Source organism: Hypanus sabinus, chromosome 16 (genome assembly GCF_030144855.1).
Source record: "Hypanus sabinus isolate sHypSab1 chromosome 16, sHypSab1.hap1, whole genome shotgun sequence".
NCBI classification, from domain to species: domain Eukaryota; kingdom Metazoa; phylum Chordata; class Chondrichthyes; order Myliobatiformes; family Dasyatidae; genus Hypanus; species Hypanus sabinus.
In genome coordinates, this window is record NC_082721.1 from 58,714,400 (window position 1) to 58,740,295 (window position 25,896).

The 25,896-nt window shown below is 48.6% G+C and overlaps 1 protein-coding gene across 10 annotated transcripts in view; it reads left to right on the forward strand.

Moving 5' to 3' along the window:
- The window catches only part of nfixb (nuclear factor I/Xb), a 392,155-nt gene that overhangs the window by 360,231 nt on the left and 6,028 nt on the right, over positions 1 to 25,896 (forward strand). The window lies entirely within an intron of this gene.

Consider the following 25,896-nt stretch of genomic DNA (forward strand, 5'->3'; position numbering starts at 1 on the left):
CAGACCAAGATCAACTCAACAACATGTACCATGGGCTCAACAGTTTCACTTCCTGCCATGCAGCTACAGCCCACAAGCTCAGAGGGGGGATATTTTCCATCAGGGTTTAATTTCAGTTCATCGGTTCCTAGAAGTTTGCAATTTAATCATATTTGGGCTTTGTCCAACAAATTTCTTGAGCATTGGCTCTGTATTTTCTGGCTTTTCATCTTGGATCTTAGGCATGTTTACTGATTCCCTGCAGCTTCTATTCTAAGCATAATGGCTTGTAGAAAGGTTAATTGAAGATTGGCAGCTTTAATTGATGGAGAGAGTAATGTCTGGTTCCATTGTCCAGGAGGGTATCTGTCCACCAACTGCTGTCAAGCAGGTAAGGGCAAACAAAATGAAGATCCCACAAATTCAAGTGTAACAGTTAACTGCCGAGAAGTTCAACCCCAGTTGGAAGTGCTAAATGAACTGTAAGGAAGCAAAGGCAACACAAGTGAATCTGCAGATGCTGGAAATAAATAAAAAACACATAATACTGGCAGAACTCAGCAGGCCAGACGGCATCTATGGGAGGAGGTAATAACGACGTTTCGGGCCGAAACTCTGAGTTCTGCCAGCATTTTGTGTTTTTTATGTAAGGAAGCAAAACTGCATTGCACTCTCTCTCCAATATACATTCCTTTGGAATCAACAGAGACTCAGCAGAATGCAGTGATAGAGCAATGGAACACATTAATTTTTTAATCATTTATTTTTCAGCACGACAGCATAGCAGTTAGCATTAACACAAGTACAGTGCCAGCAACCTGGTTTCAATTCCACTGCTGTCTGTAAGAAGTTTATACGCTCTCCCCATGACCGTGTGGGTTTCCTCCCAGTGCTCTGGTTTCCTCCCACATTCCAAAGACGTACAGCTTAGGGTTAATAAGTTGAGGTCATGATATCTTGGTGCCAGAAACATGGCAACACTTGCGAGCACATCCTCAGATATTGGTCGTTGATGCAAACGATGCATTTCACTGCGTGTTTAGATGTTTCGATGTGAATGTGACAGTTAATAAATAAAGCTAAAGCTAATCTCTCTCAGCACTGTCCCAATTACCAACCACACCAGGGCTAACTAACAGCAACAACTAACCTTCCAACCAGCACATTTTTGTGATGTGGGAGCAAACTGGAAACCCATAAGGGGAAGGTGCAAACTCCACATGATTGGATCCAGGTGACTAAGATGGCCTGCTATTTCATATGCTCTGACATCCTCCCTCAAACATAGTCAACAGACTCCGGTAGTCCGCCTGTGATCTCTTTGAAGCTTGTGGGATTTTGCATCTTATATCACTAGTCTAACTTCATTCCTGTCCACTCTGCTTATGGACTGATTGTCCCACTTCCAGCAGGGAAGAAGCTAGTAAGTACCCTGCCAGGACTGCAGTTACTTCCCTTGAGCCATCAGGCTGATCAACATCTTCTCCCATTAACCCATCCCACCTCTCCCCACCACCACTACATACACATCAGCTAGCATCACTTTATACATATACAGTCAGTCCATGGATAGAGCAGCTGGTCAGTGTTGCAAACGGCACATCAATGTGTACGTTGTGTTTGAGAGAATCACTTTCATATTTACTGCATTTTTGTTTGTGTTTTCTATGCTTATTGTGTTTGTTTATGCTGCACTGGATCCAGAGTAACAATAATTTTTTTCTCCATTACACTCGATATACTGAAGAATGACAATAAACAATCTTGAATCTTGAATTCCAAAGGTATATGATTGGCCTGAATGTGCCTCAGGACGTCCCGAGGTTGTAGAAAGTGCAAGCCTCGCTCTTGCTTCAAACTTGCTCTGAAAGTATCTGCTGGTTGAGCTGAAATGTTTGATAGGAAGCAGCTGTGTGTGTGTGAACCCCTGCTGACTTGCTCGCTGCTTTGTGCGATGGGTTTGGAGAACCTATCTTCTTGTGTCATGAAACCACACATAGCATGTGACATTTAGATAAGACACACTCAATGGTAACCATTAATGCTTGGTGCACTAATGGCTTGGCTGCATGCCCTGGATTAATGAATAGATTCCATATGCTACCACCATTGTGCTTGGAAATAGTTCTGGGCTACACTTAAAAGAATCTCAGGCAGCAACTTGAGGGGAGAAGAGGTCATATGTCATCTGAAACCTATGGTACAATTACAACAAATCTATCCATTCCCCCACAACACGAAGAGAAGCCCTGAAGAGTATTGTCAGTGTCACAAACGCAGCCCGTTCCTGTGTCACTTCCTCTTCTGCCTATTAAAGGTACTTGATGCAGCTTACGAATGGGTTGATGTCGAGTTCTTTCTGATCAGATTTTCTTTTGCAAGCATCTTCATCAGATGGCAGCATGCACAATCACAACACTGTCCCAATCTCCAATCAACAGTGTAATTTCTTGTCCTGTTCATCTTTCCTGTGATTAAAAACACTGCTGATCTCAAAGAACACTAAAATCTGCAAGAATATATTGCTAGGGAGCAGAATAATGAAGTTACTGCACAGTTACAGACTACTGCATGGATTGGGTCTTCAATCCATGCTGCGGCCTGCTGGAGTGAGCCCTGGATCCATGCTGCGGCCTGCTGGAGTGAGCCCTGGATCCATGCTGCGGCCTGCTGGAGTGAGCCCTGGATCCATGCTGCGGCCTGCAGCAGTGGGCCCTGGATCCATGCTGCGGCCTGCTGGAATGAGCCCTGGATCCATGCTGCGGCCTGCTGGAGTGAGCCCTGGATCCATGCTGCAGCCTGCTGGAGTGAGCCCTGGATCCATGCTGCGGCCTGCTGGAGTGAGCCCTGGATCCATGCTGCGGCCTGCAGCAGTGAGCCCTGGATCCATGCTGCGGCCTGCTGGAATGAGCCCTGGATCCATGCTGCGGCCTGCTGGAGTGAGTCCTGGATCCATGCTGCAGCCTGCTGGAGTGAGCCCTGGATCCATGCTGCGGCCTGCTGGAGTGAGCCCTCGATTCATGCTGCGGCCTGCTGAAGTGAGCCCTCGATCCATGCTGCGGCCTGCTGGAGTGAGCCCTGGATCCATGCTGCGGCCTGCTGGAGTGAGCCCTGGATCCATGCTGCGGCCTGTAGCAGTGAGCCGTGGATCCATGCTGCGGCCTGCTGGAGTGAGCCCTGGATCCATGCTGCGGCCTGCAGCAGTGAGCCCTGGATCCATGCTGCGGCCTGCTGGAGTGAGCCCTGGATCCATACTGCGGCCTGCTGGAGTGAGCCCTGGATCCATGCTGCGGTCTGCTGGAGTGAGCCCTGGATCCATGCTGTGGCCTGCTGGAGTGAGCCCTGGATCCATGCTGCGGCCTGCAGCAGTGAGCCGTGGATCCATGCTGCGGCCTGCAGCAGTGGGCCCTGGATCCATGCTGCGGCCTGCTGGAATGAGCCCTGGATCCATGCTGCGGCCTGCTGGAGTGAGCCCTGGATCCATGCTGCAGCCTGCTGGAGTGAGCCCTGGATCCATGCTGCGGCCTGCTGGAGTGAGCCCTGGATCCATGCTGCGGCCTGCAGCAGTGAGCCCTGGATCCATGCTGCGGCCTGCTGGAATGAGCCCTGGATCCATGCTGCGGCCTGCTGGAGTGAGTCCTGGATCCATGCTGCAGCCTGCTGGAGTGAGCCCTGGATCCATGCTGCGGCCTGCTGGAGTGAGCCCTCGATTCATGCTGCGGCCTGCTGAAGTGAGCCCTCGATCCATGCTGCGGCCTGCTGGAGTGAGCCCTGGATCCATGCTGCGGCCTGCTGGAGTGAGCCCTGGATCCATGCTGCGGCCTGTAGCAGTGAGCCGTGGATCCATGCTGCGGCCTGCTGGAGTGAGCCCTGGATCCATGCTGCGGCCTGCAACAGTGAGCCCTGGATCCATGCTGCGGCCTGCTGGTGTGAGCCCTGGATCCATGCTGCGGCCTGCAGCAGTGAGCCCTGGATCCATGCTGCGGCCTGCTGGAGTGAGCCCTGGATCCATGCTGCGGCCTGCTGGAGCAAGCCCTGGATCCATGCTGCGGCCTGCTGGAGTGAGCCCTGGATCCATGCTGCGGCCTGCTGGAGTGAGCCCTGGATCCATGCTGCGGCCTGCAGCAGTGAGCCGTGGATCCATGCTGCGGCCTGCTGGAGTGAGCCCTGGATCCATGCTGCGGCCTGCTGGAGTGAGCCCTGGATCCATACTGCGGCCTGCTGGAGTGAGCCCTGGATCCATGCTGCGGCCTGCTGGAGTGAGCCCTGGATCCATGCTGCGGCCTGCTGGAGTGAGCCCTGGATCCATACTGCGGCCTGCTGGAGTGAGCCCTGGATCCATGCTGTGGCCTGCTGGAGTGAGCCCTGGATCCATGCTGCGGCCTGCAGCAGTAAGCCGTGGATCCATGCTGCGGCCTACTAGAGTGAGCCCTGGATCCATGCTGCGGCCTGCAGCAGTGAGCCCTGGATCCATGCTGCGGCCTGCTGGAGTGAGCCCTGGATCCATGCTGCGGCCTGCAGCAGTGAGCCCTGGATCCATGCTGCGGCCTGCTGGAGTGAGCCCTGGATCCATGCTGCGGCCTGCTGGAGTGAGCCCTGGATCCATGCTGCGGCCTGCTGGAGTGAGCCCTGGATCCATGCTGCGGCCTGCTGGAGTGAGCCCTGGATCCATGCTGCAGCCTGCTGGAGTGAGCCCTGGATCCATGCTGCGGCCTCCGGAAAGCAGCTGTCAGTATCTGAGTGCAACGGTGTAGAAGAGTGGTAAATGCATTGATATTCAAGTGAGACTTAAAGTGGATCCCTGCAGGCTGGCACTAACATCCAATTGCCAGAAAATAAACTGGATTACCTGTGTCTGCATCTAAACCAACAGGAGATGAGAGACTGCTGTGCACTTGCCCTGAAAGAAACATTGCTCCAGGGCACATCTCCAGACTCAGCCATCCAGCTGGAAGGCCTAATCTCATTTTGAGTCGTCAGAAATGCTACTACCTCCAGCAAGACCTGCAGAGGACGTCTGTGTGTCTGCGTCAGTCAGAAATGGTGCAAATACCTCAATAGTAATGGCTGATTGTTCACCACAGTACTGGTAAAGTGCGGTCCCTTCTAGTCACTGCCATTGCGATTGTTGCTGCTTACACCCCCTCCCCTTTGTGATACTAGGGACACGCGGTTCATCTGGCAAGGCAAACAAACCAGAACAGTTTACAAATGCACTCAAAAGCAGTGAGGCTTCCCTTCCTGGTAGGCTGAATGCTTTCCATGAAGGTTTGATGCAATGAATGTTGGCATGCTGAGAAAGCTCCCTCTCTTCCTGAGCTCTGGCCACAGCTGAGGTGAGGGGGATCCTATCCAGGGTTAACACACTTAAAGCTGCGGACCTGGACAACACACCTGATCAGGTGCTGATGGACTGCGCAGCCCAGCTATCAGCACTCTTAGCAGACATAATTAATTTCTCTTTCAAACAGTCCACTGTCCCTGCAGGCTTCAAGGCAACAGCCATCATTCTGGTGCCCAAGTGAGTGACTGTGACTGGCCTAAGTGATCACTGCCCAGTGGCACTGACTGCAACAATCATGAAGTGCTTAGTGCAGCTAGTAATGGATCATATAAAATCCCACTTTACAGTTCCATTGAACCCATTGCAGTTTACCTACCACTCAAACTGGTTCACTGGTGATGCCACAGCCTCAGCCCTCCCCTCCATCCCGTGTCACCTAGAAAACGATGCCTTGTATGTCAGGATATTTAACATGATCATCCCTGAGAGGCTGGTGGGTAAACTGTCGTCGTTGGGACTCAACACCTCCCTCTGTGACTGGCTCTTGGACCTCTTGATGGAAAGACCGCAGTCAGTCTGAGTTGGGAGTAACTTCTCAAGCTCCATCGTGCTGAGCCCTGGTGCCTCCCAGGGCCGTGTGCTCAATCTGCTGCTGTTCACACCTCTGGCTCATGACTGCACAGCCAAAAGCAGCTTAAAATGCAAGGCTTCCTGCCTCCATTCTAACAATTTTCTACAGGAGCATCATCAAGAGTGTCCTGTCTGTCTGAGTCATTGTGTGGTGTGGAAGCTACAAGGCATCGGACCGCAAGACCAAGCAGAGGACAGCAAAAACTGGGGTCTCCCTTCCCACGACTTATGACATTTACTAGGAGCATTGGGCCCAAAGCGTTGTTGAAGATCCCTACACTCTTCCCACAATCCCTTTGACTCACTACTGCCAGGAAGGAGGTACAAGAGCATCAGGACCAGTACAGCCAGACTGCGTAACAGCTTCCTCCCTCAGGCTTGTGAGACTAGGTGAGGTGTCTCACAGTGTCACCTTCCTCCAAGGTGAGCAGTTTACTGCTTACGTTCTGTTTACCTGTGCTATGCACTACATGCATTCCGAATTATACTTCCTTTACTTGTTTATAGCAATATTTTGTTTTACTTGCAATGTGTGATAGATGTTTTGTGGTGCACTGTCATCCAGAGGAACACTGTTTTGTTTGGTTGTATATATTCACTGTTAGGTGTCAATGAAGTTGAACTTGCAGAAATTGTGAGCATTGGATAAAATCTGATGTTTTCATCCATGACAGTAGGATTGATGGGACAGACACTCACTGGCCTCTTTATTAGGCACAGCTTTACACCTGCAAATATCTAATCAGCTAATCACATAGCAGCTGCTCTGTGCACAACAGCATGCAGACATGATCAAGAGGTTGAGTTGCTCTTTCGTAATGTCTGGTGCATTGACCCCCGTACAAGTGGTGGCACATTCTCAACCAAATACCTGTTGCATTGGCGGCACCTAGGTGGAGATTTGAATTCTTCAGTGTTCTGACCACTCTCTTCAAACAGGTGGTGTGACTGGGGTGGGTTGTTTGGGGGAGATTCATTTCAGGGCATTCAGGGCAGCACAGATTCATAGTGGTTAGTCCAACGTTGTTATGGTGCCATCATCCTAGGTTCAATTCACACTACTGGCTGGAAGAAGTTTATACGCTCTCCTGGTGATGTCATGGGTTTCCTCCCATTCCATTCCAACCTCTCTGATCCAATTAGTTTTCTAAATATTGCTAATGCACTCATCTCAACCTTTGTTTCTGGCTGATCATTCCAAGTACCTTGCATAAAGAAGCTTGCCTGATGTCCCTTTTAAATCTCTCACTTCCGATCTTAAACCACTCCTTCTTCAGCGCTCGCTCCCTGGGAAAATGTTTATATGCCCACCCCCTCCCTGGGAAAAAGATTGTATGCTCACCCCCACCCTGCCATTTTGCTGTCACCCAAGGACTTAACTATTCCCCCAAAAGACAGGACATCTGGGTCTTTTAAAGCTTGACGGGGTAGAGTACACTTTATGATTAACTCATTGTGGTGTACAGACATGGCGTTTCAGTCTCAATCCTGCTCATTGACCTGGAGCATCCAGCAGTCAAGTGTTCACCATTTTATCTGTCGGGGAGATTTCTGCCATCCTCCTGGTCATTCCTACCTCTGGTCAATGTCAACAGACACTGGAGTAGCTGGGCACTGTGATCACCAGTCACGAAACAGCATTCCCTATCATTGTGGGGGATTTCAACCATGCCAGCTTGAAGAAGTCTCTGAACACCTTCCACCAACCTATGGAACCAGAGGGCCCAACACACTTGACCAATACTGTTATCCCATCATTAAGAATGCTTACTATGGCATCCCCTGGCCAAAATTTGGTGAGTCTCATCATTTGTACTTCTGCTCCTGGCATATGGGTAGAGGCTAAAGACCAGAGCACCAGTGGTGAGGGCTAAGAAGGTATAATCGAGGGAGGTGGATGAATGCTTGCCGGACCTCTTTGAGTAGGTGGACCAGACAATATTCAGCAATTCATCTTTGAATCTGAATGAATACGCCACAGTTGTCACCGACTTCATGAAGACCTGTGTGGATGAGTGTGTACCTTCAAGAACTTATTGAACATATCCAAGCCAAAAGCCAAGGAGATTTGTGATTTGCCGAGTGCTAGATCTGTGTCATTCAAGACCAGCGATCCAGAACTGTAATGAAGTCTAGGTATGACCAAAGGAAGGCTATTTTAAGAGTAAAAAAAAATTCTGATTGAAGTTAGAATCAGAATTGGATTGACACCAGCTCTGACGGTTTTCAGGCCATAACTTCCTACAAGTTGAAACATTAATCATGAATTGCTCTGATGCTTCACTCCCAGATAAACTCAATGCTTTGAATGAGAGAATAAAGCTACACCTCTGAGAACCCCATCTACATCTGGTGACCCTGTAATCTCTGTTTCGGAGGCTGACATCAGAACTCCTCTGAAGAGGGTGACTCCTTGCACGTCATATCCGGATGGTGTATCTGGTAAAGAACTGAAAACCTGGGCCGTGACAATCATACCAGTGCCCAAGAAGGGCAGAGTGAGCTACCTCAATGACTTTCACCTTTTTCACTCACATCTACTGTGATGAAGTACTGTCATGGCTGAGAGAGGCTGGTCATGGCCAGAATCAACTCCCGTCTTGGACCCATTGCCTATTGCTACAATAGGTCTACAGCAGATGCAGTCTTACTGGTTTTTCGCTCAACCTTGGATCACCTAGACAGTAGCAACTATTGTTCATTGATTACAACTCAGCATTCAACACAATCACACCCTTAGTACTATTCAACAAGCTCCAAAACCTGGGACTGGATTCTTGACTTCCTCATCAGGACAGCACAGTCAGTGTGGATTGGAAATAACATTTCCTTTTCACTGACAATCAACACTGGCGCATCTCATGCTACACCCATGACTGTGTCGCTAGGCACAGGTCAAACGCCATCTATAAATTTATCGATGGTACAGTTACTGTTGGCAGAATTTCAGAATTGTCAGTGTTGACATCATACAGGAGAGATATAGATCAGCTGATCAGTGTTTCAGCAGTAACCTTGGACTCAATGTCAGGAAGACCAAGGAATTGATTGTGGACCCCTGGAAAGGGAAGTTGAGGGAACACAAGGGATCAGCAGTGGAAAGGGTGAGCAGTTTCAAGTTCCTGGGAATCAACATCTCTGAACATTTATTCTGGGCCCAACAAATTGATGCAAATGCAAAGAAGGCAGAATAGTGGCTTCATTAGGAGTTTGAGGTGTCTAGATATGTCTCAAATATTCTAGCAAACAACAGATGTACTGTGGAGAGCATTCTAACCGGTTGCATCAACATCTGGTATGAAGAAGCCACTGCACAGGATCAGAAAAAAAACGCTGAAAGTTGTAAACTCTGGCAGTCCCATCAAGGGCACCAGCTTTCCTAGCATTGATTACATCTTCAGAAGGATGACCAAAACTCCAGTGTGGTCTCACCAATCTTATATAACTGCAACACAACTTCCCAACTTCTATACTCAATGTGTTGACTGATGAAGGCTTGTTCACCATGGTTAAGGGTGGGGTGGCTTTGTTGGTCGAGGTGAAATAAAATCCTTAGAAAGAGATGATATATGATTGGAAGATGTAGAATCCTTGTGGGTAGTTAAGAAACTACAAGGGTAAAAAGACCCTGATGTACTTGGGTCCAAACAGTAGCCAGGATGTGGGATATCAATTTTAATGGGACAAAGGCATGTGAAAAGGGAAGTGGTACGATGGACTTGGGGGATTTCAATATGCAGGTAGATTGGGAATATCAGGGTGGTGCTGGATCTAAGAGGGGGAGTTTTTGTAGAATGCCTATAAAATGGCATTTTAGAGCCACTTATGGTTGAGCCCACTAGGGGAAAAGCAATTCTAGATTTAATGTTATGTAATGAACCAGATTTGATTAGGGAGCTTAAAGTAAAGGAACCCTTAGGAGACAGTTATCATAATGTAAAAGAATTTACACTGCAGTTTTGGAAGGAAAAGATAAAGTCTGATGTAATACAGTGGAGTAAAGGGAATTACAGCAGGATGAGAGAGGAGCTGGCCAAAGTTGATTGGAAGGGAACACTAACAGGGGTGACAGCAGAACAGCAATGGCTGGAGTTTCTGGGGAAGCCACAGAACAGGTACATGGCAAAGGTGAAGATGTGACAAGGGAAGTCAAAGACCGCATAAAAGCAAAAGATAAAATATAGCAAAAAAAATGTAGGGATTTAAAATAGTGGGAAGAATTTAAAAATTAACAGAAGGAAAATTTAAAAAAATATATAAAGAGAGAAAAGATGGAATACAAAGCCAATAATATAAAAGAGGATACCAAAAACTTTTTCAGATACACAAAGAGTAAAAAAGAGGCATGAGTGGATTTCAGACAGCTGTAAAACAATACTGAAGTAGTAAATAGGGACAAGCAAATAGCAGAAGAAATAAAAAAAAACACTCAAAATGCTGGTGGAACGCAGCAGGCCAGGCAGCATCTATAGGGAGAAGCACTGTTGACGTTTCAGGCCAAGACCCTTCATCTCTGAGATTCCTGATGAAGGGTCTCAGCCCAAAACGTCGACTGGATGGACAAAGGAGAGTTAGTGGATATTGTTCACTTGGATTTTCAGAAGGCCCTTGACAAGGTGCTGCTTAATAAGATAAGAGTCCATGGTATCACAGGAACGATACCAGCAGGGATAAAAGATTGGCTGACAGGCAGGAGAAAAAGAGTGGGAATAAAGGGGCCTTTTCAGTTGGTTGCCAATGACTTGTAATGTTCTGCAGGGGTCAGTTTTGAGACCAATTCTATTCATATTATATGCAACTGTTTGGATGATGGAACTGATAGCCTTATGGCCAAGTACGCAGACAATACAAAGATAGGTGGAGAGTCAGCTAGTGTTGAGGAAGCAGGAAGTCTGCAGAAGGACTTAGACAGATTGAGAGAATGGACAAAGAAGTGGAAGATGGAATGTAGTGCAGGGAAGTGCATGGTCATGTAGTTTTGGAGAAGGAATAAAAGTGTAGTCTATTTTCTCAATGGGGAGAAAATTCAAAAATTAGAGTCGCAAAGGGTCCTGGAAGTCCTTATGTGAGATTCCCTAAAGGTTAATTTGTGGGTTGATTTGGTGGTATGCAAGGCGAATGCAATGTTAGTATTCATTTTAAGATGACTGGAATATAAGAGCAAAGATGTAATGCTCAGGTTTTATACAGCATTAGTCAGTCCACACTTGAAAGTTTTGGGCTCATTATCTCAGAAAGGATGTGCGGTCATTGGGGAAGGTCCAGAGGAGGTTCTCAAGAAGGATTCTGAGAAAGAAAGGGGTATGAAGAGTGTTTGATGGCTCTGGGCCTGTGCTCGCTGGAATGAGGAAGGGTCTCATTGAAACCTATTGAATAATGAAAGGCCTAGATAGAGTGGATGTGGAGTGGATGTTTCCTATATTGGGGGAGTCTAGGACTGAGGAAACAGCCTCAGAATAGAGAGACCCATTTAGAACAGGGATGAGGAGGAAATTCTTTAGCCAGAGCATGGTGAATCCATTGCCACAGACAGCGTTCGAGGCCAAGTCACTGAGTATATCTGAAGCGGAGATTGACAGGTTCTTGATCAGTCAGGGCACCGAAGCTTACACAGAGAAGGAAGGAGATAAATCAGTCAAGATGGAATAGTGGAGCAGACTCAATGGACTTAGTGGCCTAACTCTAACCCAATGTCCTATGGTCTTCTTCTCTCCACACTCTCATCAACCCCTCTGAGATTCCACCACACATTCACACTAGGGATAAAATACACAGTCTGGTTAACATACCAAGGCCAGTGTGTGAGGAAACCGGAACACCCAGGGGGAAGCCATGTGGTCACAGGGAGACGTGTAAATTCCACATAGATAACGTTGGAGGTCGTGATTGACCCCAGGTCTCTGGAGCTGTGATTTGCTGCTCTATCAACTGGCCAACTATGCTATCCATATTAATCTGCTTTGTTAAACAGTCTGAAAATCCACTCCTCTATACCTTTTTCTGTTAATGCATCATCAAGTTTGATTAGCTTCAAAAAACATGATCCGCATTCTCAAATCTGAGCTGTTCCTCAACCAGCTCATAGGTTTAGCCACAGCAATGTTGTTTCCAAGGAGGGGAAGACTCCTCAGGTAGTGATGTACCTATGTGTCCATTTCCTTTGTGGGGGTGAAGCCACTGGTCTGGGAAATGTTGTTGGAGCAGCCCAGGTTGGGGGTGGGGGTGGTGGTGGTGTGTGTGTGTGTGTGTGTGTGTGTGTGTACTGTCCAGATGTGGTCTAGTCCTCTTCCTACAGCTGAAAGCCAGTGGACTTTGGGTCAGGAAGGATTCGCAGAGACTAGACTGAAGTGGTAACTTGTTCGGGTTAATATCCTGTGGCACAGAACTGCTCAACAGTATGTGCGGAGCAAACTCCCAGGCAAAGAGACACGAACATAAAGAATTCCAAAATGATTTGGCACCTGTGGGGTTAAATTGCAACTGGCTGTAATTCTCCCAAGTTTGAAAATGATTTATAGAAACTTTCACATTTCTGAAGAGATCTCTCAGGGGAGAATCGTGAGGCACTGGACTGTAGCTCCTCCTTCGTTTTGTTAACCCGAGTGTCAAATGCACACACACAGCATAAAGTCTCCATTGGCACTGGTTGTCGTCTCAGGGAGGTTCGGCAAGCCAGAGTCTTGCACACTTTTAGAAGCAAACTTTCTGAATACTTGTGCTGGCCATGGCGGGGGTGCGCAGTTGTGGGTTGGGACAGCCGGAGAGGCAGGAAGAGAAAGTTTCTTCCTGGTGACAGTCACGTCTAGTCTGTCTGGTAACCCGGGTAACCAGACATGATGCAACACAAAGTTGAACTTGAACTTGGTGGGGGGGGGTTGGTTTGCTGGTGAGGAGTGGGGCGGAGGGGAAGGCACTGAAGGAGTCGTCAAGGAAACACAGTGAGGCCCTCTTTTAGCTGACGGTTTCTATGCTAGTCCAGACCCAGTTTTGCAGGGAAAGTTAACTCAGCGCAGGGAGAATTATAAGGGAACAAAACAGTCAGACAGAGGAGCAGAATTAGGCCATTTAGCCCATCAAGTCTGCTCTGCCATTCCATCATTGCCAAATAATATCCCTCTCAATCCCATTTTCTTGCCTTCTGCCTGTAACCTTTGACACCCTTACTAATCTAGAACTTATCAAACCCTGCTCTAAATATACCAAAGGACTTGGTCTCTACTGCTGTCTCTGGCAATGAATTCTACAGATTCACTACCGTCTAGCTAAAGAAATATCTCTTAATCTCTGTTCTAACAGAGTACAGAGGAGCACTTTTAGTAATAGACTAAGACAACTGTGCTGCTCCAAAGAGTGTTATATGAGGTTATTCTTACCCTGAACCATTAGGCTCTATAATGAGTCAACCTATAACCTGTTAGGCTGTTTGTGGTAACATTTTTTATTCTTTCTATTTCTCTTCTAATATTTAGATATGTGCACTTATAATGCTACAGTGACAGTGTAATTTCCTTTGGGATCAATAAAGTATCTATTTATCTATCCCTCAATTCTGGGGCAGAGCCTTTTGGTGCTAGACTCTCCCTCGATAGGAAACATCCTTTTCACCTCCACTCTATCTTGGTGTTTCAATATTCCATAGATTTCAATGAGATCCCTGCCTCGTTGTTTAAAACTCTAGTAAGTACAGGCTCAGAGCCATCAAAAGCGCTTCATTTGTTAACCCTTTCATTCCTGTGATCATTATTGTGAATTTCCTCTGGCCCCTCTCCAATGTCAGTGCATCCTTCCTTAGATAAGCAGCCCAAAACTGCTCACGATTCTCCAAGTGCAGTCTGACCAGCCTTGTAAAGCTTCAGCATCACATTCTTGCTTTTGTATTCTCGTCCTTTCAAAATGAATGCCAATGCTGCACTTAGCTTCCTCACCACCAACTAAACCTGCAAATTAACCCTTGGGGAATCCTGCACGTGGACTCCCAAGTCCCCTACACCTCTGGTTTCTGAATTTTCTCCCCTTTTAGAAAATGGTCAATGCCTTAACACCTTCAGGCAGGAGAGGAGGCAGAGGCACCTGGAAGGATACAATCTACGATGCCAATCCCCTCGCCTTTCTGGGTGTTGCTGAGACACAGGAGGACGTTAACTCCTGTAGCCTATTTCACACCCCCCCTTAGACCCCATAACCTTTCACAGCCCTTCAGGCACTTCCGAAGCAATGCACAAGGTGCTGGAGGAACATAGTGAATCAGACAGCAGCTATGGAGGGAAACAGACTGTGTGCTTTGGGTCGAGACCCTTCATCGGGACTGAATGAGCACCATCTCAGAGACCACTCCTGATGAAGGGCCTTGTGCCAGAGCACTGACTATCCTTTCTTCCCCCCAGATGCTGTTCAGCCCAGAGTTCATCCGTAGTACATTGTTTGTTTCTGCAGATTCCAACATCTGCAGTCCCTCTGTCTGAAATACTTGCGGAGTGTGGTCACCGCCTCAAGGCAGGAAACACAGTGGGTCAGCCTGAGTACAGCATGATCCTAGAAAGCCCAATGCAAGCAGGACCAGGCAGAGGGGGAAGTATTAAAATCCCAGGAAGGGAAGAGCAGCAAGGTTAGATTCAATTAGATTAGATTTGTTTTATTTGTCAGATGTACATCAAAACATACAGAGAAATGCGTCATTTGTATCCGTGACCAACACAGTTCGAGGATGTGCTAGGGGCAGCCCGTGAGTATCACCATGCTTCCGAACCAACATAACTTGCCCACAACTTAGCAACTCTAACTCGTACGTGTTTGGAATGTGGGAGGAGAGCAGAGCACCCGGAGGAACCCCAAGTGGTTATGGAGAGAATGTACAAACTCCTTGCAGACAGCAGCAGGAATTTTAACCCCATCTTACCCCCAGCCAGCGTTGTAAGATTGGGAGGACACTATCCTTGGGCCTCTCGGTTAGTGAAATATACAGGAAAGATTTTGATTTAAAAGTCAAGCTATGACTAAATGGAAAATGGGCCAAGCACTGGAAAAAGGCACAAATTTAGTTGGCCATCTTGATCTGCATCGCGTGGTTGTGCCGAAAGGCCTGTTTCCATTGTGTCTGACCCTGCGACTATAGAAGTGGTTTGCAGATGACATTGGAGGAGTTAGCAGTGTGGTTGATCAAAAGCAGAGAACTTCAGGCTGCAGGAGGATGAGGGCAGTCTGGCCAGTTGAGTGGGAAAGTGGCAAATGGAGTTTAGAGGGTTAGGGTCTAAATGTGGGCAGATGGGACTAGGCAACGGAGTCGGCATGGATGAGCTATGTGTCTGTGATGTGCGACTCTATGAATCTAACATGAGGTGCTACTGGGGGGTTCAACAAGCAAGCAAATGTATAATAAGTATTGAGTGGTGCAATGGAACAGAGTGACTTTGCAACGTATGCCAGAGGTCCTTCAAGGCAACAGGTCTGGTCAGTACGTTGACTGAGAGGTTTGCATAGTGATGTAGTGGTTAGCACTGGTCGCGGGTTGGGGTTCAATTCCTGGCACTGTCTGGAAGGAGTTTCTATGTTTTCCTCGTGCCATAAGGGTTTCCTACAGGTGCTGTGGTTGTCCCTCGCATTCCAAAGACGTACAGGTTAGGGTTTGTAATTGTAGCTATGTTGTGTTGGCACGAGAAGCATGGTGACAATCGTGAACTGCCCCCAAAAAAACCTCAGGCAGCATTCATTCTAACAACACATTTCACTGTACGTTTCAATGCTTTGACGTATAAAGCTAATCTTTATTGTTACTATTAAATCATAGCTGAGATGAGGCAGCTCTGTTGTCCTGCAGATTGACCAGTACTAGATCCAAGTGCAGACATTGCAACACTTGTCTCTACACACTTGTGTATGTTCAAAATGTGGCAGAGATATTCTGCTTCACCACCCTTTCAGACAGCAAGTTCCAGGTTCCTACCACTCTCGGAGGGAAGAAAACCTATCCCTCTCTCCTCCAGTTACTTTGAATCTCTGCCCACGAGTTTGTGACCTCTCTGCCAGGGGAGACAATGGCATAGTATGCATGAGAAAGAAGTTTTTCAATATGAGTTGGACCACCATAAGACAACAAGACACAGGAGCAAAATTAGGCCATTTGGCCCATCGAGACTGCTAACATTCCATCATGGCTGATTTACCATCCCTCCCAATCTCATTCTCCTACTTTCTACAGCCCATCAAGAACTAATCAACCACTAACTTAAGTAAATCTAATGACTTATCCTCCACAGCCATCTATGTCAATGAATTCCACAGATTCACCACTCTGGTTAAAGAAAATCCTCTTCGTTCCTGTTCTAAAGCATCTTCCTTCTTTTCTGAGGCTCTGCCCTCTGGTTCTAGACTCCACCACTATAGGAAATATCCACTCCGTCCTCTCCACATCCACTCTATCTAGGCCTTTCACCATTCGATAGGTAGATCACTGTTTACACTTCCAGTCATCACACAGCAAGAGAACTGTGAGTGGAGGGATCTGTGAGTGGAGGGGTGTGGAGGAATCTGAATGGAGCACTGTGGAGGGATATGTGAATTGAGGGGTGTGGAGGGATCTGTGAATGGAGTGGTGTGTGGAGGGATCTGTGAGTGGAGGGGTGTGGAGGGATCTGTGAATGGAGGCGTGTGGAGGGATCAGTGAGTGGAGGGGTGTGGAGGGATCTGTGAATGGAGGGGTGTGGAGGGGTCTGTGAAGAGAGGTGTGGAGGGATCTGTGAATGGAGGGGTGTGGAGGGATCTGTGAATGGAGGGGTGTGGAGGGATCTGTGAGTGGAGGGGTGTGGAGGAATCTGAATGGAGCACTGTGGAGGGATATGTGAATTGAGGGGTGTGGAGGGATCTGTGAATGGAGTGGTGTGTGGAGGGATCTGTGAATGGAGGAGTGTGGAGGGATCAGTGAGTGGAGAGGTGTGGAGGGATCTGTGAATGGAGGGGTGTGGAGGGGTCTGTGAAGAGAGGTGTGGAGGGATCTGTGAATGGAGGGGTGTGGAGGGGTCTGTGAAGAGAGGTGTGGAGGGATCTGTGAATGGAGGGGTGTGGAGGGATCTGTGAATGGAGGGGTGTGGAGGGATCTGTGAATGGAGGGGTGTGGAGGAATCTGAATGGAGCACTGTGGAGGGATATGTGAATTGAGGGGTGTGGAGGGATCTGTGAATGGAGTGGTGTGTGGAGGGATCTGTGAATGGAGGAGTGTGGAGGGATCTTTGAATGGAGGGGCATGGAGGGATCTGTGAATGGAGGGGTGTGGTGGAATCTGAATGGAGGGGTGTGGAGGGATCTGTAAATGGAGGGGTGTGGAGGGATCTGTGAGTGGAGGGGTGTGGAGGGATCTGTGAATGGAGGGGTGTGGAGGGATCTGTGAATGGAGGCGTGTGGAGGGATCTGTGAATGGAGGGGTCTGGAGGGATCTGTGAGTGGAGGTGTGGAGGGACCTGTGAATGGAGGGGTGTGGAGGGGTCTGTGAAGAGAGGTGTGGAGGGATCTGTGAATGGAGGGGTGTGGAGGGATCAGTGAGTGGAGGGGAGTGGAGGGATCTGTGAAGAGAGGTGTGGAGGGATCTGTGAATGGAGGGGTGTGGAGGGATCAGTGAGTGGAGGGGTGTGGAGGGATCTGTGAAGAGAGGTGTGGAGGGATCTGTGAGTGGAGGGGTGTGGAGGGATCTGTGAATGGAGGGGTGTGGAGGGATCTGTGAGTGGAGGGGTGTGGAGGGATCTGTGAATGGAGGGATGTGGAGGGATCTGTGAATGGAGGCGTGTGGAGGGATCTGTGAATGGAGGGGTCTGGAGGGATCTGTGTGGAGGTGTGGAGGGACCTGTGAATGGAGGGGTGCGGATACATCTATGAATGGAGGGGTATGGAGGGATCTGTGAATGGAGGGGTGTGGAGGGGTCTGTGAAGAGAGGTGTGGAGGGATCTGTGAATGGAGGGGTGTGGAGGGATCAGTGAGTGGAGGGGTGTGGAGGGATCTGTGAAGAGAGGTGTGGAGGGATCTGTGAGTGGAGGGATGTGGAGGGATCTGTGAATGGAGGGGTGTGGAGGGATCAGTGAGTGGAGGGGTGTGGAGGGGTCTGTGAGTGGAGGGATGTGGAGGGATCTGTGAAGAGAGGTGTGGAGGGATCTGTGAATGGAGGGGTGTGGAGGGATCAGTGAGTGGAGGGGTGTGGAGGGATCTGTGAAGAGAGGTGTGGAGGGATCTGTGAATGGAGGGGTGTGGAGGGATCAGTGAGTGGAGGGGTGTGGAGGGGTCTGTGAGTGGAGGGATGTGGAGGGATCTGTGAAGAGAGGTGTGGAGGGATCTGTGAATGGAGGGGTGTGGAGGGATCAGTGAGTGGAGGGGTGTGGAGGGATCTGTGAAGAGAGGTGTGGAGGGATCTGTGAATGGAGGGGTGTGGAGGGATCTGTGAGTGGAGGGGTGTGGAGGGATCTGTGAATGGAGGGATCTGTGAATGGAGGCATGTGGAGGGATCCGTGAATGGAGGGGTCTGGAGGGATCTGTGTGGAGGTGTGGAGGGACCTGTGAATGGAGGGGTGCGGATACATCTATGAATGGAGGGGTATGGAGGGATCTGTGAATGGAGGGGTGTGGAGGGGTCTGTGAAGAGAGGTGTGGAGGGATCTGTGAATGGAGGGGTGTGGAGGGATCAGTGAGTGGAGGGGTGTGGAGGGATCTGTGAAGAGAGGTGTGGAGGGATCTGTGAATGGAGGGGTGTGGAGGGACCTGTGAGTGGAGGGGTGTGGAGGGACCTGTGAATGGAGGGGTCTGGAGGGATCTGTGTGGAGGTGTGGAGGGACCTGTGAATGGAGGGGTGCGGATACATCTATGAATGGAGGGGTATGGAGGGATCTGTGAATGGAGGGGTGTGGAGGGGTCTGTGAAGAGAGGTGTGGAGGGACCTGTGAGTGGAGGGGTGTGGAGGGACCTGTGAATGGAGGGGTCTGGAGGGATCTGTGTGGAGGTGTGGAGGGACCTGTGAATGGAGGGGTGCGGATACATCTATGAATGGAGGGGTATGGAGGGATCTGTGAATGGAGGGGTGTGGAGGGGTCTGTGAAGAGAGGTGTGGAGGGATCTGTGAATGGAGGGGTGTGGAGGGATCAGTGAGTGGAGGGGTGTGGAGGGATCTGTGAAGAGAGGTGTGGAGGGATCTGTGAATGGAGGGGTGTGGAGGGACCTGTGAGTGGAGGGGTGTGGAGGGATCTGTGAATGGAGGGGTGTGGAGGGATCTGTGAATGGAGGCGTGTGGAGGGATCTGTGAATGGAGGGGTCTGGAGGGATCTGTGTGGAGGTGTGGAGGGACCTGTGAATGGAGGGGTGCGGATACATCTATGAATGGAGGGGTATGGAGGGATCTGTGAATGGAGGGGTGTGGAGGGGTCTGTGAAGAGAGGTGTGGAGGGATCTGTGAATGGAGGGGTGTGGAGGGATCAGTGAGTGGAGGGGTGTGGAGGGATCTGTGAAGAGAGGTGTGGAGGGATCTGTGAATGGAGGGGTGTGGAGGGATCTGTGAGTGGAGGGGTGTGGAGGGATCTGTGAATGGAGGGGTGTGGAGGGATCTGTGAATGGAGGGGTCTGGAGGGATCTGTGTGGAGGTGTGGAGGGACCTGTGAATGGAGGGGTGTGGAGGGATCTGTGAATGGAGGGGTCTGGAGGGATCTGTGTGGAGGTGTGGAGGGACCTGTGAATGGAGGGGTGCGGATACATCTATGAATGGAGGGGTATGGAGGGATCTGTGAATGGAGGGGTGTGGAGGGGTCTGTGAAGAGAGGTGTGGAGGGATCTGTGAATGGAGGGGTGTGGAGGGATCAGTGAGTGGAGGGGTGTGGAGGGATCTGTGAAGAGAGTTGTGGAGGGATCTGTGAATGGAGGCGTGTGGAGGGATCAGTGAGTGGAGGGGTGTGGAGGGATCTGTGAATGGAGGGGTGTGGAGGGATCTGTGAATGGAGGGGTGTGGAGGGGTCTGTGAAGAGAGGTGTGGAGGGATCTGTGAATGGAGGCGTGTGGAGGGATCAGTGAGTGGAGGGGTGTGGAGGGATCTGTGAATGGAGGGGTCTGGAGGGATCTGTGAATGGAGGGGTGTGGAGGGATCAGTGAGTGGAGGGGTGTGGAGGGATCTGTGAAGAGAGGTGTGGAGGGATCTGTGAATGGAGGCGTGTGGAGGGATCAGTGAGTGGAGGGTTGTGGAGGGGTCTGTGAAGAGAGGTGTGGAGGGATCTGTGAATGGAGGCGTGTGGAGGGATCAGTGAGTGGAGGGGTGTGGAGGGATCTGTGAATGGAGGGGTGTGGAGGGGTCTGTGAGTGGAGGGGTGTGGAGGGATCTGTGAAGAGAGGTGTGGAGGGATCTGTGAATGGAGGCGTGTGGAGGGATCAGTGAGTGGAGGGGTGTGGAGGGATCTGTGAATGGAGGGGTGTGGAGGGATCTGTGAATGGAGGGGTGTGGAGGGGTCTGTGAAGAGAGGTGTGGAGGGATCAGTGAATGGAGGGGTGTGGAGGGATCAGTGAGTGGAGGGGTGTGGAGGGATCTGTGAAGAGAGGTGTGGAGGGATCTGTGAATGGAGGCGTGTGGAGGGATCAGTGAGTGGAGGGGTGTGGAGGGATCTGTGAAGAGAGGTGTGGAGGGATCTGTGAATGGAGGCGTGTGGAGGGATCAGTGAGTGGAGGGGTGTGGAGGGATCTGTGAATGGAGGGGTGTGGGGGGATCTGTGAATGGAGGGGTGTGGAGGGGTCTGTGAAGAGAGGTGTGGAGGGATCTGTGAATGGAGGGGTGTGGAGGGATCAGTGAGTGGAGGGGTGTGGAGGGATCTGTGAAGAGAGGTGTGGAGGGATCTGTGAATGGAGGCGTGTGGAGGGATCAGTGAGTGGAGGGGTGTGGAGGGATCTGTGAAGAGAGGTGTGGAGGGATCTGTGAATGGAGGCGTGTGGAGGGATCAGTGAGTGGAGGGGTGTGGAGGGATCTGTGAAGAGAGGTGTGGAGGGATCTGTGAATGGAGGCGTGTGGAGGGATCAGTGAGTGGAGGGGTGTGGAGGGATCTGTGAATGGAGGGGTGTGGAGGGGTCTGTGAGTGGAGGGGTTTGGAGGGATCTGTGAAGAGAGGTGTGGAGGGATCAGTGAGTGGAGGGGTGTGGAGGGATCTGTGAGTGGAGGGGTGTGGAGGGATCTGTGAAGAGAGGTGTGGAGGGATCAGTGAGTGGAGAGGTGTGGAGGGATCTGTGAATGGAGGGGTGTGGAGGGATCAGTGAGTGGAGAGGTGTGGAGGGATCTGTGAATGGAGGGGTGTGGAGGGATCAGTGAGTGGAGGGGTGTGGAGGGATCTGTGAAGAGAGGTGTGGAGGGATCTGTGAATGGAGGGGTGTGGAGGGATCTGTGAATGGAGGGGTGTGGAGGGATCTGTGAATGGAGGGGTGTGGAGGGATCTGTGAATGGAGGGGTGTGGAGGGATCTGTGAATGGAGGGGTGTGGAGGGGTCTGTGAGTGGAGGGATCTGTGAAGATTTGGAATTGAGACTTTTACCTCTGAGGAATTGTGGATTGCCTGGGAACATGGACCATTACAGTATAGACCTTTCAGCCTGTCTAATCTAACCCTTCCCTCCAACACAGGTAGTAACCCTTCATTTTCCTTTTGTCAATGTCCATAATGTAGTTTCTTTTCCAACCAGCCCTGGCAGTATATTCCATGCATCTACTGCTCTCTGTGCAAAAATCCTCCCTCTCACCTCCTTCCCCCTCCCCCCAATACCTTAAGAGAGCAAATTCTGCCCTAGGAAAAATCCCTAGTTATGGGCTGGACTTCACCTGCACCCCCACTTTGGTCATTAGTGAAGCTCTGTCCTTTGCCCCCTCTGTTATTCCCACTGCAGGCACTGCATCGGCAATTGTTGAAACACTGTTAATGACTCATAGCGTTTGAGCAGTAATTTCAGAGGAAGTGATTCACCAGGTGAGAAAAGTCTTTGCAAACAAAGCTTAAAGACTACATGCATCCAGAATAATTTGCTCTAATCCTATTCCTCTCCCCTTTTTGTCTGCCTATATCGATTTTCATTTTCCTTCTCCAACTGGATAATTTATCACAAGTGTTGTAATCCACAGCTTTCTTAAGCAAAGGAAACTGAGAGGGAGAAAGAGATTGGAAGACACAGAGTGGCCGTTTTATTAGGCATGTCTGTACGCCTGCTGATTAATGCAAGTATCATGCTGCAGCAACTCAGTACATAAACACATGCAGACCTGGTCAAGAGGTTCAGCTGTTGTTCAGACCAAACATCAGGATGGGGAAGAAATGTCATCTATGTGACTTTGACCGTGGAATGATTGTTGGTGACAGACAAGGTGGTTTGCGTATCCCAGAAACTGCAGATCTCTTGTGATTTTCACGCAAAAGTCTTTACAGTTGACAAAGAATGATGCGAGGAACAAAAAATAAAATCCAGTCAACGGCAGCCTGGGTCAGAGGTCAGAGGAGAATGGCCAGACTGGTTCAAGCTGACAGGATGATAACAGTAACTCAAACAATCATGCGAGTGAGTAGAAGAACACCTCTGAACGCACAACATGTCAAACATTGAAACAAATGGGCCACAGCAGCAGAAGACCACAGGCGTTCACTCAGTGGCCACTTTCTTTGGTGCAGGAGGAATATAATGAAGTAGCCACTGAATATACGGAGAAGGAGCTACAGAGAGAGAGAGAGAGAGAGAGAGAGAGTTGGAACATGATAAATATTAGGTTGGTGAGATAAAAAAGATCAGTTGAGAATAGAAAGAAAGAGAGAAAATGAACAGAAATCGTGGAGGTCAGGATCAGAATCGGATTTATTTTTACTGAATGAATAATGTGAATTTTGTTGTTTTATAGAACGTGGCAGAACAGGTGCTTTTATAGAACAGGTGCTTTGTCTTATGGTTTTGTGCTGACCTTTTAACCTATTCCAAAATCAGTCGAACTCTTCCCTCCATTTTTCTATCTTCCATATATATGCCTATCTAAGAATATTAAATGTATCCGCCACTACCACCACCCCCAGCAGGGCAATCCACACACCCATCACTCTGTGTAAAAATATTTACCTCTGACATTCCCACCCCCCCCATACTTCCCTCCAATCAATTTTAAATGATGCCCCCTATTGTTAGCCATTGCCACCCAGGGAATGAGTCTCTGACTGTTCACTCGAGCTTTGCCTCTTATCATCTTGTACATCTCTATCAAGTTACAACTGGGTGACGGGGTGGAGACACGTCTCTACCAAAGGAGGTGTAAGGTGCTCCTTCCCTCCACTAACCCACAGGTCACCCTTAGGCAAGGTGTAGCATCTGCTTAGCCCCCCGAACAGGGGTACGCGAAGACATGGGAGCAGGAGGTGGATGGCTGTCTGAGCAGCTGATGCACATCACAAGTCCTGGTTATGCGAGCAATCTTTGAAGAGTATTAATAATGGCTGGGGCCGCCCATCTTGTAAACAAAAGCCCAGGAGAAGGCAACGGCAAGCCACTTCTGTAGAAGGAGGTGCCAAGAACAATCAGGGTCAAGACCATGATTGTACGACACGGCACATAGGATGATGAAGAGAATGAAGTTACCTCTCCAAAGAAAAAAACACTAGCTTGCTGAGTCTATCTTCATAAGTCTTGCTCTCCAATCCCAGCAGCAATACCGAGCAAACTCATAAAATTACTATAAATTACAAAATAAATAAACAGTGCAACAATAAAGAATTAATGAGGTAGTGTTCATGGACCATTCAGAAATCCGAAGCCAGAGAGGGCGAATGTGTGAGTCTTCATGCTCATGTGCCTCCTCCCTGAATGTAGTAATGAGAAGAGAGCATGTGTGGGTTCTCAGATAGACATTGCCTTCTTGAGACTCTGTGATGATAGGGAGGGTTGTGTCCGTGAGAGATTAGAGGTTATATATGGAAGGATAATAGAGTAGTTGGATAAAGAGGAGGAGGGAGTTTAGATAGAAAGGGTTAGAGACACAAGATTGATAAATAGATATTCAATATAGAGGATGCATATGTCTGCCAACCAACCTCCCCTCCATGGATGGGCATTTACACTTTTCCCATCTTCCATCAAGCAAAACCTGAAAACACATGCCAAAACATGCAAGGACAACTTATAACACTGTTATAAGTCTGCTGAATGGTTCCCTAATTTGGACTCTTGACCTAAATTTACATCATTATGAACTTGCAGCTTATTTTCTGCATGCACTGCATTTTAACAGTAACTGAAACACTTTATTCTGTATTTTGTTATTGTTTTCCCTTGAACTACCTGTTGCAATGAATTGGGCAAGGCAAGTTTTTCACTGTATCTCAGAACATGTGACAATAATAAACCAATTTACCAATTTAAAATGTTAATGTAAAAGTAAATGCACACTAATCTACATTCTTAAGTTGATCCTTTGCAAGTATCTAAAGCTTCTTACGTGAATTTAATGAAGCAAGCTGTATGGACATAAAACTACCCTGCAGGTTTGAACAATGAACCATAAACCTTCCCGTTTGGAATAGTGCACTGAGAACAGGGCGCTGCATTCCTTTGAGTGGAGAAACACCGACCCCTGGTGGCTCTCAGAGGAACTGCAGAGGCCTCAGGGTAATGCTCTGACAAATTGAATTCATTAGACACATTAGATGCACCTTCGGCAAATAGTTAACTACAACTTTGGCATTGATGTCTGATTTCAATTCTAGATGCAATTATTTTAAAAGTGCAATGATGAAGTTTCTTTAGGTCTGTCTGTCCCTCAAAGGCGATGTTTCACTGACAATTCAGATTCAGATTTATTTATCACATATACATACAGTGAAAGACAACACACATAGTGATATGCTGGGGCAGCCCACAGTTTTAAATGTTATTGCAATACTTCAGATAATTTACTTTGCTGGATCTTTTCTGATGTAACCACACTGTTGAGAGTCTGGATTCTGCAGTCAGGTTGAATTGATTGCTGTGTGCGGTGAGGTACCGCTACAGTGAACAGCAGCATCTTAGGCAGACAACACACAGTTTATAAATTGTACAGGTCAGTGTAGAGAAGAAAAGACTGTGCCACATGTAGAGCAGCCACTGCCTCACAGAGAGACCTAGGATTCAGTTCTGACCTTGTGGAGTGTCTGTGTGAGGAGCTTGCACCCAGTAACTCCCTGTAACACCCAGGCACCCGGGTTTCCGTCCACATCCCAAAGTTGAGCGTGTCTCAAGGAAACTCTTGGGCCACAGGGGAGGGGCAGGAGGGAAGTTGTTGGGATGGAATGTGGAGCAATTAAAATAGTATTAGTATAAATGAGTGTTTGATGGATGGTGTGTGACTCTAATGACAAGACCAGGTAAGAATGGTGCATTTTATTTACAAGTATCAACGCAGACTTTGTCCAACACTTCCTGTGTCTGTGAAATAACAGGCAACATCTAGTGAAGATGTGGAATTCAAATTTTATTTGGAAGGTTCTGCTTGCATCCAGAGATGATACCGATAGGTGAGAAATTCTGCAATGAGATACTGTGCAGCATCAGTCAAGCTTTGAAGTTTGTAGTTGAAGAACATGCAGAGGGAATGATAAACACAAAATGTTCTGCAGATGCTGGAAATCCTGAGCAATACACACACAAAATGCAGGAGGAACTCAGCAAGTCAGATAGCATCTATGGAAGGAATATGGAAGGATCTTCTGGCCAAGACCCTTCATTAGGTCTGGAAAAGAAGGGGGTAGATGAAGGATCTCGGCCCGAAACGTCTACTAACGTTGCCTGACCTGCTGAGTTCCTGCAGCATTTTGTGTGTTTTACTAAGGGAGAGATTTGTAGTGTGCCTAATATGACATATCTCTGTCAGAGTATTGGAATGAGAAATTATGTATTTTCGGCACTGACTAAGATCAGTACAATGTGCACAAAATTTCAAGGAAGAAAGTTCATAAAGAATTTAGAAGAGTTCTCTTTAGATGTAATGCCATGCACCTTCTGGTCTG